Source organism: Halichoerus grypus, chromosome 8, assembly GCF_964656455.1.
Source record: "Halichoerus grypus chromosome 8, mHalGry1.hap1.1, whole genome shotgun sequence".
Classification (NCBI taxonomy): domain Eukaryota; kingdom Metazoa; phylum Chordata; class Mammalia; order Carnivora; family Phocidae; genus Halichoerus; species Halichoerus grypus.
In genome coordinates this window covers 39,535,155-39,554,911 of record NC_135719.1, presented here as the reverse complement: position 1 = coordinate 39,554,911, position 19,757 = coordinate 39,535,155, and the positions used below count along the sequence as shown (strand labels likewise).

General features: G+C 35.9%; 1 protein-coding gene and 1 pseudogene across 8 annotated transcripts in view; one reads left to right on the top strand and one right to left on the bottom strand.

The window, feature by feature from the left end:
- The window catches only part of PEAK1 (pseudopodium enriched atypical kinase 1), a 328,704-nt gene that overhangs the window by 114,294 nt on the left and 194,653 nt on the right, over positions 1–19,757 (top strand). For 6 of the 8 annotated variants that reach the window (XR_013450387.1, XM_078079050.1, XM_078079047.1 and 3 more), the window contains one exon: positions 17,570–17,651. The exons of the other annotated variants lie outside the window; for them this stretch is intronic. The gene's annotated coding sequence lies outside the window, so the exon portion shown is untranslated. The remainder of the gene's footprint in view (positions 1–17,569; positions 17,652–19,757) is intronic. 8 annotated transcript variants of the gene reach the window in all.
- LOC118552323 (small ubiquitin-related modifier 2 pseudogene) lies at positions 4,563–4,837 on the bottom strand (annotated as a pseudogene).

Genomic DNA, 19,757 nt, shown 5'->3' with positions numbered 1-19,757 from the left:
AGGAATTACAAACCTAAGTTTTCAGGGATGATCAGACACAATATCAGCAATTTACCCTGAAATGGTTCGGAAAAAAGATTCTTTATATTATTCTTGAACTTTTCTGTAAGTTTGAAATTATTTTTTAAATTATCTTTAAAAATTTAAAATAAAAGCCAATATCGGGATGAGAGGAAGAATTTCTTCAGAATAGCTCTGATCAACTAAAGATCCCCAGACCTTGAGGAAAATTGAGCACATTAAAGGGAACTATTAAGATCAAATATTAATTCTAGGAGAAAGAGTTTGTGGAAAGAATTTTTTGTAATAAAAATAATCTTATAAATAGCCTTGGAAACTTCATATTGAGTGAATTTTGGTAGTTAATGCTTTTCCTTGGCTTGCCTCTTTGCCAAGGGTGGGAGTGGAAGTTTAGCTCCCTGCTGGGTCCTGCTGGCAGGGGGCTGGGTAGGGAAAGAAGGGAAGAGTAGTGCCAACTATTACCACTTTGTACAATCTTGTCCTGCCTAGGTACTGCCAGGAATGTTTGAAGTTTAGCTCCCTGTGGGCCCTGCTAACATCACAGAAGCACATAGGAGGGACAATATTGTAGAGGTATGGAAAAAACATTGACTGAGGAGAAACTACCAATGATGAGGAAAAGAGAGAAATTTTAAGATAGAATTTATAGACTACAGCTGTACCATTCTGCTACCCTAAACTGTGGTCCTTGACATCTTAAGGCATATGGTCTCCTTATGCTTTTTGAATTAAGAGTTTTAGAAAAGATACTTTTAAAAGGACCATTTAACCCATTGTATTCCACCCAGCAATCAGTGTTTATGTAAGAAATGTGAAAAGGAACAGTTACTGGGTCTTCTCAAAGTTGGAATTAAATATACCAAAGAACAGAAGCTGTAGGACTTTTTTCCTTAATAATAAATATGTTCAAAAGGTAGATTTATGGTTGTGACTGACCTGAAATAACTGTGTTTTTTTTATTTTAAAAAAATGCTAAAGATGACTGTTCTCTCCTATGTTGCTAGTTACATATGTAACCACTTCTAAACCAATAGTACATCTTGGGTCTGCGTTAGTCTAGTTTAAAACTGAAGGTAGCTAGGGCGCCTGGGTGGCTCAGTCGTTAAGCGTCTGCCTTCGGCTCAGGTCATGATCCCAGGGTCCTGGGATCGAGTCCCGCATCGGGCTCCCTGCTCTGCGGAAGCCTGCTTCTCCCTCTCCCACTCCCCCTGCTTGTGTTCCTGCTCTCGCTATGTCTCTCTCTGTCAAAAAAATAAATAAAATCTTTAAAAAAAAAACAAAAAAACTGAAGGTAGCTAGAATCTCTGACAATTATGGTATAGTTGTTAAACTCTTAAAATGCCTGAGTTTTCTTCATTTAAAAGTTGAAAGTCTAAAACATAACAATAAGAACAACAACTACCTCTTTGAAAATCATGTGATTAAGAGTACTTTAAAAATTTTGGGGCACCTGGGTGGCTCAGTCATTAATCATCTGCTTTCGGCTCAGGTCATGGTCCCGGGGTCCTGGGATCGAGCCCCACATTGGGCTCCCTGCTTGGCGGGAGGCCTGCTTCTCCCTCTCCCACTCTCCCTGCTTGTGTTCCCTGTCTCAGTGTGTCTCTCTCTGTCAAATAAATAAATAAAATCTTTAAAAAAAATAAAAAAAAATTTTAAAGTACTTTAAAAATTTTAAATACAGTGCTTATATTCTTTGGATGATGGAAGAATTGATTAAAGTCCCTGAAATACATTAGTTTCAATAAATGTTTGCTGTGAAATGAATGTTGAATAATCTTAAAAGGTTGGAAAATATTGGCATTAATTTCTTATTGAATGAGAAGTAAATGTCTTGCCTATATTATTCAATTCCTGTTCTCTACTCAATAGAGATTTGGGATGTGATGTAAATGAAAGATACCGTGTTAATCTTGAATTGAAATCACACAGCAAGGAGGAAACCTAATCATTAAATAGCAAAATCAATTTCATTTTCTTTCCTGTAATTTAAAAAATGTAGCATACACTGCATAGCTGTAGTGATCACTGCCCACTTTTGGGGACTTTTGAAATCTGTTACCATTTGAAAAACTCTGTTACTAAATCCACTGTGCTGCCAGTGGCTGGGGGCGAACTGAGAGTGATTGACATGATGTAATGCCTAGTATACTTCATAGGAGAAATCCTTCCCAGCTCATAGATTTTTTTTTTTTTTTAATACTGTTAGATCCTGTGGCTGCCAGAAAAATAGAAAATTCTGCCTATTTATAGCAGAATTCCTCCTTTGCAACCAATTTTCTTTTTATTCAAGCTATCTTCCCCAATTCCACCAAAAGCTAATATTATAAGAAGATTGGTACATCTGAGCTTCTAAGATCTGAAATCTCTCTGCTTTGGGCTTATCCAGGTGCACAAACACCTTGGTTATAGGAAATGACAGTCACGTCATGTACTAATTTCCTAGAGGATCTGAAATACAGCAAAGTAGGACATTGTGCAATGTAAAGAAGAACATGGCAGAGAAGTTTTTGTTTTCCATGGGAAAGACTTCTTTACCTAAGAGGTCAATCATTAAAGTACAAGAGGCAGCAAATACTCTTCTGGTATATTATCTGCTAGGATTCTTTATGATTTTCAGCTAGATGACCTACTTAAATATTCTGCAGTTGCCCCAGTTTGTGATGAGGATATTAGTAAGCAAAAGTTGTGCAAAACCTCTGAGGAAATCTAATAATCTGTCATAAATTTTGTTTTTATTTAATGGTATAGATGAGAAAAAGGGGGTAAGCTTTAATCATTGAATATTAATAAATCAGCAACTGTAGGGTTTTAAAAATATTTGAATTGAAGGACCATTTTTTTCTTCAATAATATAAATTCAGTCAATTTGTTTTCCTTACAAATATTAGTTACCTGAAACTTAACACAGACAAAAAAATAAGGGCCAGGAGTACAGGCAAAGCTTGTTAACATTGTGCTGTGCTTTATTGCACTTTGCAGATAACTACTTTTTTTTTTTTTAACAAATTGAAGGTTTATGGTAACCCTGCATCAAATAAGTCTGTTGGCGCCGTTTTTCCAGCAGCGTTTTGCTCACGTCATGTCTCCATGTCATATTCTGTTTATTCTTGCAATATTTCAGACTTTCTTTATTATATTTCTTAATGGTGATCTGTGATCAGTGATTACAACTTGTTGAAACCTCAGATGACAGTTAGCCTTTTCTAGCAATAAAGTATTTTTTATTTTTAACATCATACTATTGCACACTTAATATACTCTAGTATAGTGTAAATATAACTTTTTTATGCACTGGGAAACCAAAAGAGTCACTTGACTCGCTTTATTGTGATGTTTATTGCAGTGGTCTGAAACCAAGCCCACATTATTTCTGAAGTATGTCTGTAATTGAAATTTGGGGTATACTTATTTAGTTAATGCTATTGGTTATAGTGATATCCACAAATATTTACCTGTTGTAATTTTCAAAGCATTACATTAAGCAGTATCACTGGGACTTTTGAGGTAAAAACCTAGTCCATTTCTTCTTTTTTTTCATCCTATCCTCAGATTTCATGTGCCTACAGACTTTTTTTATTTAAAAAATTTTTAATTTAAAAATTTTTTGAGAGAGAAGTACGAGTGTGGGGAGGGGCAGAGGGAGAGGGAGGGAGAGAATCTCAAACAGGCTTCTCATGATCTCATAACCCTGAGATCACTATCTGAGCCAAAATCAAGAGCTGGAAGCCTAACCGACTGAGCCACCCAGGCACCCCCAAATTTATTTTTTTTTAAGCAAGGAGTTTAAGTTTCAAGACATTTTAAGTTGACTTGAAGGGAAAACTATCTAGGATTCATTTCTTTTGGAGTAATTTATCCCTATTTAAAGACAGATTGCCCTACATGTAAATAGCTGCATACAAAAAAAGGTATAAGATTGTTCTTGGTTTTACAATGATATATGAAAAACATTAAAATTCTCCAGTAGAGCAAGGTATGCAAGGATTTTTATGTTGTTTTGTTGTTGTTGTTGTTGTCGTTAAACTAATTTACTGGAATATAAAATGAGAGCTGAATGAGCATGTCACCAATGGAGAAAGGGGGCATTTTCACAGAACCAGTATTTTCCCCATCCCATCTCCATTTGACGTCAATCAAAACATACCATTGGCCATTTAGTTAAAAAAATGCAATACGAGGGGCGCCTGGATAGCTCAGTCAGTTAAGCATCTGCCTTTGGCTCAGGTCATGATCCTGGGGTCCTGGGATCAAGCCCCACATTGGGCACCTTGCTCAGCGGGGAGTCTACTTGTCTCTCTCCCTGTACCCCTCCTCCCCAGCTCGTGCTCTCTATCTCAAATAAATAAATAAAATCTTTTAAAAAATGCCATATGTTTGTGCACATACACAGTTACTTTACGATAAAGGAATGGGGAAAACAAAAGAACAGAAAACTATACTGTAGTGGTCAGGATGTGGTGGAACCAAATTGTGGTTTTCTCACTGAGAATGCCTTCTTGGTCTGGAGGAACAGTTCTGTAGTCAAGTAGCAGATTCCCTTTTTAGTAAATACCTCCTGTCTGCTGCTGGAACACATCAATTTTATTTATCCTCCATTTCCAGCTGTGCAGGTGTGTCTATTTCATTGATTAGCTGCCCTTCAAATCGCAAATTGATCTGCCCCGTTGACAAACCCTGTCTTCACAATGGGCTTTCTTTAGTTTACTAAGTGGTTAGTCTTACACTGCATCACAGAACCATCCTGCCCCACCACCTTCAAATTAATATGATCATTGTTCTCAGTCTTGACTCCTTCCTTGGGCTTTTTGTTGGCCATGGTGAGTGCCGGAGTCTCCCCAGCTGTCGCTTCACAAAAGGGGTACCAGGTCCCCACCAGGAGAGCATACAAGCAGCACCAGGAGTAACAAAAGAAGGAGGTGGCTGCTGTGAAGTGTGCCTACAGATTTTAAAGAGCTATAGAGACATCTTACTACACTAAAAGAATCCCCCGTAACAAGTATTTTCACCTGCTTGACTGGGACTGTGTGACAGGGTGATTGAAGTCCTCCAAGGAGGATGAGCTGTTATGTCAGCTGGAGTGACACAAGCTTTAGGGAAGAGACAGTCGCAGGTGTTAGTAACACATTACATAACTCTAAGGCTAATAGAAGTTCATAAGAACATACATTTTTTAATTTGTAGCTTGGAGTGAGTTTGAAATTAGAATATTTTACTTCTGTTACCATTTGAAACAGTGAAAAATGTTGATTTTAAGTAGCTGCTGTGGGATATATGCCTTTTTTCAGCAAATGGCAGTAGTACTCGCCTATAGCATCTGTCAAGTCAGCTGCTCCAAGGAGCAGTCACACTCTGAGTATATCCTGAGCCCTAACTTCAGCAAACAGAACTCATACTGAACTATTCCAAATTCAATTTGATATCCTAACAGGGAATGACAGTGGAACATGGGCTGGACCTTTCAGATTTGCATTTTTTTTCTTTTTTTGCAGCTAATTACTTCTGATTAAGTCCAATTTTGGTCACTTTAGACCAAGTTGGAAATTTTATCTTTGATGTCAGAATATGACAGTGATTGATATCCCGGGGGCATTCTCTGTGCTATAGTTACCTGGTGCTTTGGGCCAAAGTTCAAAGTGTGCTTCTGTGAGTATATATATGTGTATATGTGTGAATCCCTCCCTCCCTTTTAATCTACCTTCCTTCCTTTCTTATTTCCTCCCTCCCTTCCTTCTTTATAATATTTCCCCCTTACTCGTGACATTTAGATTCTTCTCATACTCCCCAGTGGCCCATTTATTCCACTCATTACCCCTCCATGTTTTCTAATTTTTTTATTGTAAAATACATTAAGCATAAATTTTACCATCTTAACCATTTTAGATGTACAGTTGACATTATATACATTCATAATGTGGAACCATCAGCACCATCCATCTCTGTAACTCTTTTCATCTTGTAAAACTGCTCTATGCTTACTAAACAATAACTCCCTATAGGAGTGATGCCAATACTGACTCCATCATTGGCCCTTCATCTTGTTTCTGTCCTCTCTGGGACCTCTCTTGGGACTACATGTTCCAGGCCCATTGGAGATTAGTATACATGCCTTAGAAATGCCCACCAAGGCTGGAATGTAGGGAGGATTGCTTTGGCTTTGACCCTCTGTAAATTTGTTCAATCAAATAACATAGTTTTTCCTCTTCCTGATGTACAGATAATGTCACGAGGTCTGTCAATTAGGTGCATGCAAACCCTCTGAAATGCACATGAACCTTTTGACCTCACTACAGTGCCCCCTACCTTGCTCTATAAATCTGTAGACTAAGGGCCAGACTTTTTGGGAAATAACTGTGCAGCTCTGGATCATCATCCGCTCTCTCCTCCCTGTCAGTTAGTTAACCTGAATAAAACTCTGTAAACTGTATGGCATTGCCTGCTTTGTTTTTTGGTCTCAAAATGCCTTTTTATTTTGGAGGATACTTTATATAGTCCCTCCACCTTCTAATACTCCCCATTCCCCTTTGCCCCCAGCCCGGTGGCATCCACCATTCTCCTTTCTGTCTCTGTGATTCTGACTACTTTAAGTACCTTATATAAATGGGCTCATACAATATTTGTCTTTTTGTGACTGGTTCATTTCACTTAGGATAACGTCTTCAAGGTTCATCTATGTTGGTAGCAAATGGCAGAATTTCTTTCCTTTTTGAAGCTGAATAATATTCCATTGTATTCATTCATCTGTCAGTGGACACTTGAGTGGCTTTCGCGTTTTAGCATTGGTTAGTAAGTGCTGCTGTGAACGGCATTGTATAAATGTCTCTTCAAGACCTTGCTTTCACTTCTTTTGGGTATAGCCTCAGGAGTAAATTGCTGGGTAATATGGTAATTCTATTTTTAATTTTTGAGGAATCACCATTCTATTTTCCATAGCAGCAATTACCATTTTAAATTAACTACTGTCGGTGTACAAATGTTCCAATTTCTTCACAGCCTCACCAGAACTTATCGTCTGTCTTTCCCTCCCCCCTTCTCTCTTTCTCTCTTTCTTTCTCTCTTTTGTACTAGCCATTCTATTGGATGTGAGGTGGTATCTCATTATACTTTTGATTTGCATGTATGTGAAATATATGTGAGGGTTTATTTCAGGGCTTTTTGTCTTTTTTGTAGTGTCATTGTCTGCCTTTGACATCAAGATAATGCTGACCTCAAAGAATTAGTTAAGAAATATTTCCTCCTCTTCAGTGTTTTGGAAAAGTTTGAGAAGGACTGCTTTTAGTTCTTTAAATGTGAAACCATTGGGTCAAAGGCTTTTCTTTGTTCAGAGATTTTTGATTACTGATTTAATCTCCTAACTAGTTATAGGTCTATTCACATCTTCTATGTTTTCATGATTTGGTCTTGGTAGGTTTTATGTTTCTAGGAATTTGTCCATTTCCTCTAGGCTATCTAGTTTGTTGATGTATAGCTGTTCATAGAACTCTTTTTTTTTTTAAAAGATTTTATTTATTTGAGAGAGAGCATGTACGCCCATGCATGCATAAGACTAGGGGGAGGGGCCAAAGGGGAGGGAGAGGGACAAGTAGACTCTGCACTGAGTGCAGAGCCAGCTGTGGAGCTCAATTTCAAGATCATGACCTGAGCCAAAACCAAGAGTCTGACGCTCAACTGACTGAGCCACCCAGGTGCCCCAAACTCTTTTATAATATTACCTTTTTATTTCTTTAGAATTGGTAGTAATGACTCCACTTTCATTTTAGTGAGTCATTTTAGTAATTTGAGTCTTCTCTCTCTTTTTCTTAGTCCGTCTAGCTAAAGATTTGTCATTTTGTTGATCTTTTCAAAGAACCAATTTCTGGTTTCATTGATTTTCCTCTATGGTTTTTCTGTTCTCTATTTCATTTATCTCTGCTCTAATCTTTATTATTTCCTCCCTTCTGCTGTCTTTGGGTTTAGTTTGTTCTTTTTCTAGTTGCTTAAGTTGTAGGGTTAGGTTGCTGATTTGAGCTTTTTCTTTTCTTTTCTTTTTTTTTAAGGCAAACATTATAGCTATGTATTTTCCCCTTAGCACTGCTTTTCCTGCATCCCATCAGTTTTGGCATGTTGTATTTTCATTTTCATTCATCTCTAAGTATTTTCTAATGTCTCTTGTGATTTCTTTTTTAATCCATTGGTTGTTGAAGAGTGTGTAGTTTAATTTCCACAAATTCGTGAATTTTCCAGTTTTACTTCTGTTGTTGGTTTCTAACTTTATCCTGTTGTGGTTGGAAAAGATACTTTGTATGATATTTATCTTTCTAAATCTGTTGAGGCTTAATTTGTGACTGAACATATGGTCTGTCCTGGAAAATGTCTTACATGCATCTGTGAAGAGTATATACTCTGTTGTTGGGTAGAGGGTTCTGTATATCTCTTTTGGGTCTGGTTGGTTTATTATGTTTAGTCTTCTATTTCTTATCTTCTGTCTGGTTGTTTTATCCATTATTGTGCATGGGATATTGAAATCTCTATTATTGTAGAACTGTTTATTTCTCCCTTCAGCTTTTTTTTTTTAAAGATTTTTATTTATTTAAGAGAGAGCACATGAGCAGGGGGGCGGGGGAGGGGCAGAGAGAGAGGGAGAAGCAGACTCCCCACTGAGCAGGGAGCCTGGACTCAGGGCTCGATACCAAGACCCTGAGATCATCACTTGAGCCGAAGGCAGACGCTTAACAGACTGAGCCACCCAGGTGCCCTCTGCCTTCAATTTTGTCAGTTTTTGCTTCATATGTTTTGATGGTCTGTCAGTAGGTGTGTAAATGTGCATAATTGTTATATCTTCTGCTGTATTGAATCTTTTATTAATATATAATATCCTCTCTAGTTTTTAATGAGACAAAATCATGAATGTTTTAAAAACCAATGAATCTTTAAGTTAATATACTTCCTCCTCCATCTGAAAAGTTAAATATTTAAAATAGCTCCTTATTGTAATTATATCACTTACAACTTTTATTTTTACATGCATTAACAAATAATCTATTGTTTATTGCAGGTATGCCAAATTCTTTGTAGGAAAAATATTCACTGTTGAAGTTCTGGCTGATAAAGCTATGTATGCAGATAAAACAGGAAGAGAAACATTGTTTCTCCCCATTTAAAAACAAAAATTGATGTATTTGAAACTAGGTGGATACAGCTATAAAGCATAACTTCATTCTTACTATTCTAACATTTTGGTTTCTTATGAAATGGATGTTCCTCCTGTAGAAATAACTGTAAGATAAGTCTGATCCCCTATTGAAATTTTTCAGTTCTACTTATGACCTACTGATGCTTTTATACAGTGCTCTGCTGGAATTTACTGGCCTACAATCTTGATGCAGTTTTTTGTATTAAGATGAGTCAGTTTTCAGTATTAATAATTCCATGGTAACCTACATGGAGACTAGTTTCTGCTTAAATGAATTAGGAAATGGTAAATCTTTAATAATAAGGTTAAGGTATTTGAATGTTTGAGAAGTGAGAATTAATTAAACATACTTGACAGAAGACCATGTTTTTCTTCAAAGCAGCTATTGTCTCCAAATCCAATAAAAGTGAAGATGCATATAATATTCTTTTTTTTTTTTTTTTTAAGATTTTATTTATTTATTTGACAGAGAGAGACACAGTGAGAGAGGGAACACAAGCAGGGGGAGCAGGAGAGGGAGAAGCAGGCTTCCCACTGAGCAGGGAGTCTGGTGCGGGGCTCGATCCCAGGACCCTGGGACCATGACCTGAGCCGAAGGCAGACACCTAACGACTGAGCCACCCAGGCGCCCAGATGCATATAATATTCTGTAGAGATTCTCTTGATTTAGAACTGTCATTTTTCTCTTCCTTAGTATTGGCTACTGTTTTTTGTTGTATATACGTAATGCTTATTATAACATTCTTATAGGTTAGGAAATAGACAACTTATTAAAAATTTAGAAAACAGGCCATTGAAGTTATCATTTATCAGAAATATTTCTGACCCCCAGTGTTGCCTATATGTATGAGCCATAAGTCACCCTGAAGAGTACTCTTTATAAGCTTAATCAAGGTTATTAAAGTCGGAGGAAAATTAATATTCAATGCTTCTACTCTTATTTCTCACTTGATTTAACTTAGGACCTTGGCCTACTTTTGTACTGTTCATTTATTGGTAGTAATTATTAGTTGATGAATTGGGATTTAATGTCAACTATTCTGTATTAACCAGTTTGTTTATCATATCTTTTCAGTTTGTGGATATTATATAATTACATCAAGACACTTATTTTATTTTATAAAGCATTTTTTCCTTAGTGAGGTGTAAATGTGAGGTCTGGTTAGTTTACTTCCCCATAGCCATGAAAGAACCAGGGCCAAATCCAAAAACACATCTAACCACGTTCAGCATTCATACTAGATATTAGTAGTGTTTAATTTTTAATTCATATTATTGATGTGCCAGATGGTATATATCTTTATGCGTACTACATAAGAACTGTAAGTTTTCTCTCAAGACTTAATAGAACCATTGCATTTATAATGCATGTGTTTGTACTGTTTTATACATTTCACTGTACTTTCATATTGTTTATATTTCCCTTATCCTCAGAACAACCCTGGGAGATAAATAAACATTATCTTTAAGTAAATTGAGTTTCATCAAGATTATTTTGCTGGACAAAAATTCAGGTCTCTTGACTTTTTGTTAATCCTCTGCCTGGTTGCCTACAGAGAGAACAGTAAAACATCTCATGATAGTACATGTCAAACTACTGTAATACTAGTAGTTCCTTATTTGCACAGCATTGGCAATTTTCAGAGCACTTTTATTATATTTTAAAAAGAAAATTAGTAGAGTTTTTGTGTTATGCATACTATAATTTTCCTTTATTAGATTCATATATTCATTAGATACAAAGTACCTCTATATGCTAGGTACTAGATTGCTTACTAAAGTACAAAAATGGTCTCTGCTGTCAAAGCAGGGGGATCAGGCCATCAAGGCACTGTTGGATGACTGAACAGCTTGTGGACAATGTATTACAAGCTAAATTTGCTGAGGGCACTGAGAAAACGCTTTTTTTCCCTATTAAAGAGATAAAGGTGTGACTTGCACTATCCTTCCAGCCTTGAATATAGAGATAATGCCTCCATCTACTGCAAGTGGCTTTGAAGCAACAAATCAACACACTTAACGGACCAAAAAGAAAGAGGCTTTGATGAGTCTTTGATGACCTTCTTGAGCCTCTGTAATGACCCTAGACTAGGTACCTCTGGACTTCTTGTGTGGGGGGAAAAAAGTTAATGCCATATTTGTTTAAGTCACACATAAGTCCGATTTTCAATTACCTGTAGTCAAATATTTTCTCTCTCTTTCTGTCTCGGTCTCTTGACTTTTTTTACTTTGTTTTTATGGAAATTTAGCATACACACTAAAATAGACGGTAGTAAAATGAATCTGCATTACCCAGCTGCAGTAGCAATCAGTATTTGGCCAACCTTGCACATTCTTGTACTTCCTTAATTATTAGAACTCAAGGAATTTTGTAACAGAAGTATGTGAAAATATGGAAGTACAGGGAATATAGTGACTTGGCTTGAAGTGGAGGTAAATGCTCATCAGAAAAGTTTTCATAAGGGAGGTGACATAAGCAGAGGCTTTAAGGGCAAGTAAAGAATGGACGAAAGAGCATTGCTAGTGGAATTTCTAACATGTATAAAGGGTCTTTAAAAGGCATGATATATTCAAAGAATGGGAAATAGATTACTGTGGCTATAGAGTTTATCAGAGATGAATGACAGTAGATGAATATAAAATGACTATTTGGTACCAAATCATAATGAAGCATTATACACCATAACCAAGAAATTTGAAGCTCATCACATAGGTACCAGGAAGTGAAAGTATAATTACGTCTTAGAAAACTAACACTGTCAGTAATGTAGCCTGTGATTTTGGAGTAGAGAATAGAGAAAGAAGATGATAAAATTGTGCCAATGGTCCAAATGATAGAAAGGCATTTAATGATAACTGTAGTGGGCTTGGGCAGGGGAGAGATAAACTTTAAGAGATACTTCAGAGGATGAATAAACATGATTTGGTGCCTGGGTAAGATGTGGAGAAAGGAGTCAGTCACAGTGACTTGAGTAGTAATGTAGCAGAAGGCAGATTTGGGGTAAGCATAGAAGATGAGCTTGGTGTGTTAAGTTTGAAGTGCTCATAGTACATTCAGGTAGAGGTATCCAGTATGCCAAGTGGAAATATAGAAATGGACCTTAGGAGAGTCTCATACTGGAGAATCCCACAACTTGTTTTTCCTGTCAGATATGTCATATGGCACATGTCATGTGTGTGTGTGTGTGTATATATATATACACACACACACACAGGGATACACACAGAGTTGATCCTTATCATTCATGGCTTTCATTTTTGCAAATTCACCTACTTGCTAAAATTTATTTGCAACCCCCAAATCAATAATTGTGGTGCTTTCACAGTCATTTGTAGACATACTCAGAGTGTTGAAAAAATGAGTTGCGTGGGGGTGCCTGGCTGGCTCAGTTGGTGCAACATATGACTCTTGATCTTGGGGTTATGAGTTCAAGCCCGACATTGGGTATAGGGATTAATTTAAGAAAAATGAGTTGCCTGATGTGCACATTCTCAGCTGAGGTTGAACAAGGTTACATTTGCCTTCTTGTTTTAACTCTCATACTATAAACTAATGTACTTTTCTCCATCTCCTTAGTGCCACATTTTTCATATTTTTGTGCCTTTTTGGAGGTGATTATGCTGTTTAACATGTTCTACAAATATGCTGAAGTGCTGTGTAGTATTCCTAAATACAACATAGTTCCAATGTGCCTTATGGTGACAGTATTTATGTTAGATAAACTTCGTTCAGTCATGAATTACATTATTGAGTTCGATTTTAATGAATGAACAATATATATTAAATAACATGTTTTTAAACAGAAATACACATAAAATAAACTTTATGTATTAATCAGTTGATGAAAATGTTGTAATCAGAGGCTAACCCCGTATTTCCCATTTCCTAGAAGCAGTAGAAGTACAGTATTCACTGATGCAGTGTTTATGGAAACTTTATAGAATGTAACTACCACAATAGTGAGAAGTGACTATGTATGTATATAAAATCTGCTACTCTATTATGAACAGTTCTTACATTTGTACAGTGCAGACATTAGCCCCAATTTATGGTTAAGATTATGGTCACAAGAAATATATAACTCTCTCTTCTTGTTGAAAGATAAATACATATCAGACAAAAACAGTTTGCTGTTTTAGATCAGATAGATGATTCTATATTCCTTCCCTAAGCCAGCGGGTTTTTCATAAAATGGAGTTTTGAAGAAATTCAAATGACATTGGATGACAGCATCTAAATGATCATCTACAGCACACTTGAGCATAACATGGTTGTCAACATCATATTCTTGGGCTGCCAGTTTCTTTTATAGCTTGGTGTTATTCTCTTCAGCAAGCTTGTAACATTTTCAGTCCCTCTTCTCTTAGAGAAATTCATTTTACAATGGTGTTTATGTGTGAGGGGATTTCATAATCAAAGACTAGTGTTTGTGCGTTCATATCTGTCAATTTACTTGAATACAACAGCTCAAAAGGATTTTTTCACCTTTCATTCACGAATGTTGGTTCATATCAGTAGGGGTATTTTAAAATGACAGGTATTATGCGAGAGTGAGAATTACCCATATCTTCTGACATAACATCGGTGTTATGTTGAAAATTAACATTCAGCATTGTATCTCACTTTTTACTGTCTGCAAACCTGAAAGCAGGGAATTGGTATTTACAGAGTGAAGGACAAGAAGACATACAACTCCATGCAAATGACTTTTATGCTTCAAAGTGCATCTGTGCTTTGTCAGCGTATATCTGTTTTCTAATCACCTTTCTTTTTGATATAGGAGATATGCCCTGGGTTGTTATTATCTTATACAGCTATATAGTTAAATATATAAAATAAAAATGATACAGAACTCCATTTAGAGATGCTTCAGTTTGGGATGGCTGATTTACTTGTGCTGCTTAAGCTTCTAACTTGGTTCCCTTTTGACTAATTGTGTGGTCTTCTAGCTAATGTATTAGAGTGAATGTTCTCTCTCTTTACTGCAAGCAGTAGATTTCGTCATTAAGTGTAGTTCAGAGATGACAAAACTTTTTTCCTCTTTTTATTCTTGGTAAATGACCTTAATCTTCACTATTCATATGGGAATACCTCATAGATCTGTACTTTGTCTGCATTATGACTAGCGTATTTAAGTTTCAGGATTGATATTCTTTAATTATTCTGCATTCAGAGAACAAAATATTTATAGTTTAATTCCTCTGTGACTTGAATATTAAGCTTACTATATTTTCAGTTTCTTCTTCTGACTTAGAATAATCTAATGTTCTAATAATAAAGATTGTTTAATAAGGTTGACTAGCCCTTGACCTACCTGAAAGAGTCTCCTTATTCCAATTCAGCAAACTGTCATGCGACATAAAGATATATAATAATTTCAGGATTTTATGTAAAGTTCTTCAGTACATGTGAATTAAGTAGAAGTACTTTCTTAAATCTATAAGATTGCAAGGGATTAACTAAAGATGAAAATATCTTCTAAACTAATATCTCTCTAATGGAAATGTAAGGTAGTGTCTGTAAATGGCAACTATACCACATAGTTTCAGAGAAAATTATTTGAAAAGTCTGGTGATTTATTGGTTGTGGTCCCTAAACCTCTTTATGATGATGGCAACATTTATGAGTTTATATTTGCTGTTTACTATCCCTCCAGCCTTACTATACACATTTCTCCTCTAAATGTATTCATTTCCATCTCTCTTTTACTCAAATGCTTTTATTTCCTCTCTTCCAACAATCTGTGAACAATTACTCCTCAGATCTTCAGATCAAGACTTTCTTTTCTCCAAAGAAACACTGAAATCCAACTAGTTTCCCTTCTCACTGGCTTTATTTTTGTAAATTAATTGCTGCTGTGTCATTAGTTCACTTAGTTTTGTTTTTGTTCAGTGTAACAGATGTCTCCTGTGTGCTTGTTGTAGTGATGTGTGAGCTTGGTGGGGTAGGGAAGTATAGTCTGGACAGGCTTCCCAGAGGCAGTGACCTTGGACCTGAATCTTGAAGAACAAGTAGGAATTTCCTATTCGTGCAAGGGGTGTTAAGGATATATTGGCTAAGAGAACAGTGTGAGAACACATGGGATTCAGTATGGCTGTGGTGTGATAAAGGGGGAGATATGAAGTAAAGCTGAAGAGATAGGTATGAGCCAGGTCATTGAGTACTTTAAATGTCATACTGTCCATTTTTTCTGTGGGTGAACTTTGACTTCATTCTATGGATAATAGCCATGGAAGGGTCTGACATATGATGGTGCATGCAGTGACAAGATTTTCATTTTAGAGTGATCATTTTGGCAGCAGTATAATAAATGATTCTGGGGTAGGATAAGAGTAGACTGGTTAGATTACTAAATTGGTCATACTGAGAGATAATGACCTGGATTTGGCTACTATTGATAGGGATGGAATTGAGAAAGTAGACTTGGAAAGCATTTAGAGTAGAAATCAATGAGACTTGAAGATGATTGGTGAACTGTGATTATTGCTAGACTTTTGGTGTGTTTAAGTGGCTGCTGCACTGTCAACCCCAACAGGGAATTGAAAGAAGGGATGGATTTTAGGAAGAGACGAAAAGCTCACTTTTGAACATGTTGAGTTTTTACCTATGGTATACTCGGGTGGAAATATCCAAAAACAACAGGATGTAGGAGTCTGAGGCTCAGGTGAAAGGTCAGTTAGGGGTTATCATGTGAGGGGTCCTCCTAGTCCTGATGGGAACCGAGAGAATGTATGCAAAAAAGCTGAACCCTAAGGGGAAAAGGAAAAAGAGAAACCCAAGACAAATGAGGAGAAAGCTCTGACTTTACCTAATACCTCTTAAAAGGACAGTTTTATCTTTTCTATATCCTCAATAATACCTCGAATAGTATGTTATGTAGAAGATTATCAGTAAATGTTTGCCACTTATTTTGTTAAACCAGAAAGCATCTCATTTACTTAGAAACTTGTTTTATATTTTATCCAATTCCATGACTTGACAAGAAAATTTTTTAAGTATTAATTTTAAGAAATTTTAATTCCAGTATAGTTAACAGTGTTATGTTTGTTTCAGGTGTACATCATAGTGATTCAGTTCTCTACATTACTCAGTGCTCATCATGATAAGCGTACTCTTAATCCCCCTTACCTATTTCACCCATCCCCCCACCCACCTCCTCTCTGGTAACCACCAGTTTGTTCTCTCTCTAGTTAACAGTCTTTTCTTTTGGTTTGTCTTTTTTCTTTGCTCATTTGTTGTTTCTTAAATTCCACATATGAGTAAAATCACATGGTATTTGTCTTTGAGTGATTTATTTCACTTAGCATTATACTCTAGATCCATCCATTTTGTTGCAGACAAGAAATATTTTTAATTCATATCATTTCATGAGCACCTACTGTGTACTAAGCACTGTGTTAAATACTTTATGTGTTATCTGATTTTATCCCTAAAATAATCCTACACAGGTAGGTTTTATTATTTCCATTTTGTATTTGAAGAACCTGAAGATAAGAAGGATTAAGTGAATTGATCAACTTTTTCACATGTCTGTGAAAAACTCCAAAATTCATTCTCTTAACCACCACTAATGTTTGGACCAAAAGACCATTTGGCAGTCTGCTGTTTGGGTTCCATTGTAAGAGTTATTCTAAACCAAAGGCACTAATTTATACTAAATTTTGCATGGTCAGACTTATTGTGGATTAGCATAGTAATTGGACACCTCTGTTCCTGAGTACAGTAAGCCTTTACTTAATTCTTTTTAACTTTCTCGGCACTACTACTTCATTTTTCTATTAGCAGTTTTCATTAGGTGATTGCTAAATTGCTTATGGTTCTAAAATCCTATAAATCCACTATTTTGAATAACTCAAAAACTGTTCCTCAGAGTCTACTACCAGGTTTTAGAGATTCACAGGCTAGATAACTGGGTTTAATGTCTCAACTAAAATTTTATGCAAAATATGGTTCATGTATGTGCATTTTGGGGGAGATGGAATTCACAGTTTTCATCAGATTCTCATAGTTTTATATGTCTCACCACTCACCCTTCACCCAGAAGATTAAGAACTTAGTTTTAGAAATATTTTTGCATAATGTAATGAACTACAGTGCTTCATGCAATCCTGTCCTGAGTACTTATCTTTAACAAAGGTATTGTTATTCATTAAAAATAATTTTTTGAGGTAAGGTTACTTTTTTGTCTACTTAAACCCTAAACTACTTAAACCCTAAACTAAAACACCTCTTAGTTATTTGGCACTTAAAAACAAGTCCACTAAGTAGAACGAGTAACAGTTTGACTGCCTAATGGTAAATTAAAGAATGCTCACTTTTAAAGTATGATTCAAATAACCTTCACTAATATTTATTTCCCACTTTGCATCTTCCTGTAGGAAAAGAATATTTGAGGATCATTCATAAGGAAAGAAAAGGAAGCAATGACATAATGCCTAGAGTTGGAGCCAGTTAAACTGGGTTTGTACTTCCTTTTTTCATAATGTAACACATTATTGTAGTCTTGAATTCTGTTTTATCAATTTCTTGCCTTATTCCAGCATCAAATCTTATAATTTTGAGCCTTACCTTACTATGGAAGAGACAAAGATGAATAAGACATGCCCTTTTCAAAGTATTTGCAATGTCTATGTGAATAGGAAAGACAGAATGATAAAAAGATAATAGTCTCATTTTTCAGATAAGAAACTTTGAGAAGTTTGGTAAATTGCTCAAGGTCAAATCTCTTAGATAGGCTAGTATTCAAACTCAGATTTGTTGACTCACTCCAAACCTCATTTGCCTTCCATTAGGTCACAATGCTTCTCATTTTATTTAGGTTTAGTTGTTGTACAACTGCTGATAACTGAATCTGAGGACCAGGACCTCATAAATATAATTTCAGGAATCTTTCTGGGGAAGTAAAAGGAGAGCCCCACATTGGGTATAGAGATTACTTTAAAAAAAAACTTGAAAAAAATAAAGATGAGGGGACTGAGGCTCAGAGAGATAAATAAATTGCCCACAATCACATAGCTAGTAAGTAACAAAATCAGAATTAAAACCTTTAATAAGGAAAGGTTAGATAGAGTTTATATCATGCCCACTGGCTTAAATATCACACAAATAGCTGGACAATTTGATTTGATCCCCTTTTGCTGTTAAGTATCATTTGTAAACATTTTTAATTGGACTGTTAGCAGTTAAGTCATTTTCACCAAAATAATATTTACATCTTTTTATTTTATTATTGTTATTGTTTTATTTTACTATTTTTAAAATTTACATCTTTTAGTGAGCTTTTCATTTTGTAACCAGTTTGAAATGGTAGTTGTTTAAGCTGTGGTGAAGAGGGATTTTTAAGCTCACAGAATAGTGAGGAGCACCACATACCAGAAGGTATTATGCAGCAGAGTCAGGTCTCAGTCCAGCCTGCCCCAACTTTCCTACTGACTTCTCCGGTCTTCAGGTCTCTTAGCCTGCCTTTGGACTCCTTTTGTGAGATGAGAAGGTTGAGTTGATTGTTCCCTACGTCTCTTACAGCTATAAAGTTACCGTCTCAGTAAGAAGAGTTTTATGTACTTCAAATGTAATATCAAAGAATTTTTAGAGATAGAAGGAAAGTCTTTAGAGATCAGCTAATGGAATCCTCCCATATGACAGATGAAGAAACAGAGACCCTCACCTTTGTGTGACACTAAACATTCAGAGCTCTTTCACATACATTAACCTCATATGAGCCTCACCATGGTCTTGTGGATTAAATATTATCATTGTTATTATAGAAATGAATTCGTCCAAGGTCTCATAGCTGGGCCTAAAGTTTAACAGGTTTGCTTGCTTTAGTGGGATTAATTATATCCTGTGATGAAGTCCTGTTGTATGAGAAAGTGAGAATTCAGTGATCTGTGAAGCAAGTCCAAGCAGGAAAAGCAGACATTTCCCAGTATGAAAGTGGAATGACCTCAGCAGTATAAACAGCAGAAACAAAGAGGGATGGAGGTGGCAAAAACCGAGGTCTATGAGCTGATTTAAACTTTGTTTCCATTTATTCCTGGATTAGGAGTAAGCATAACTGACCTTTAGTATTCTTGTGTTTATCAGTACTATAGTATTTGAGTTGCTTTATCCTTAACAAAATAATTCAAATAGAAACCATACATTGTAATAAAAAAAAATTGTAGGTGAGCTAAGGGAACTTAAAACAGTTCTTTTGAAAGGGGATCCTGAAAAAAACAAATGAATAAGTAAGTGTGGGAAGCTAAGGTTCACACACAATTATTTAATTATTTCATTGCGTTTAGTGATATGAGGGGTTTTTTTCCTCCTGTTTCTGCTCTGTAGTATGGAGGTATCCCTTAGAAATGTTACCTGTTTCTATGCCAGTGACCTGGCTGTGCTGAACAACAAATTGCTTTACTTTGGTTCCTTCCTTCTTTCCTTTCATTTATTTATTTTTAAGTTTTTATTTAAATTTCAGTTAGTTAACACACAGTGTAATATTAGTTTCAGGTATACAATATAGTGATATAACACTTGCATACAACACCCAGTGCTCATCATAACAAGTGCCCTCCTTAATCCCCA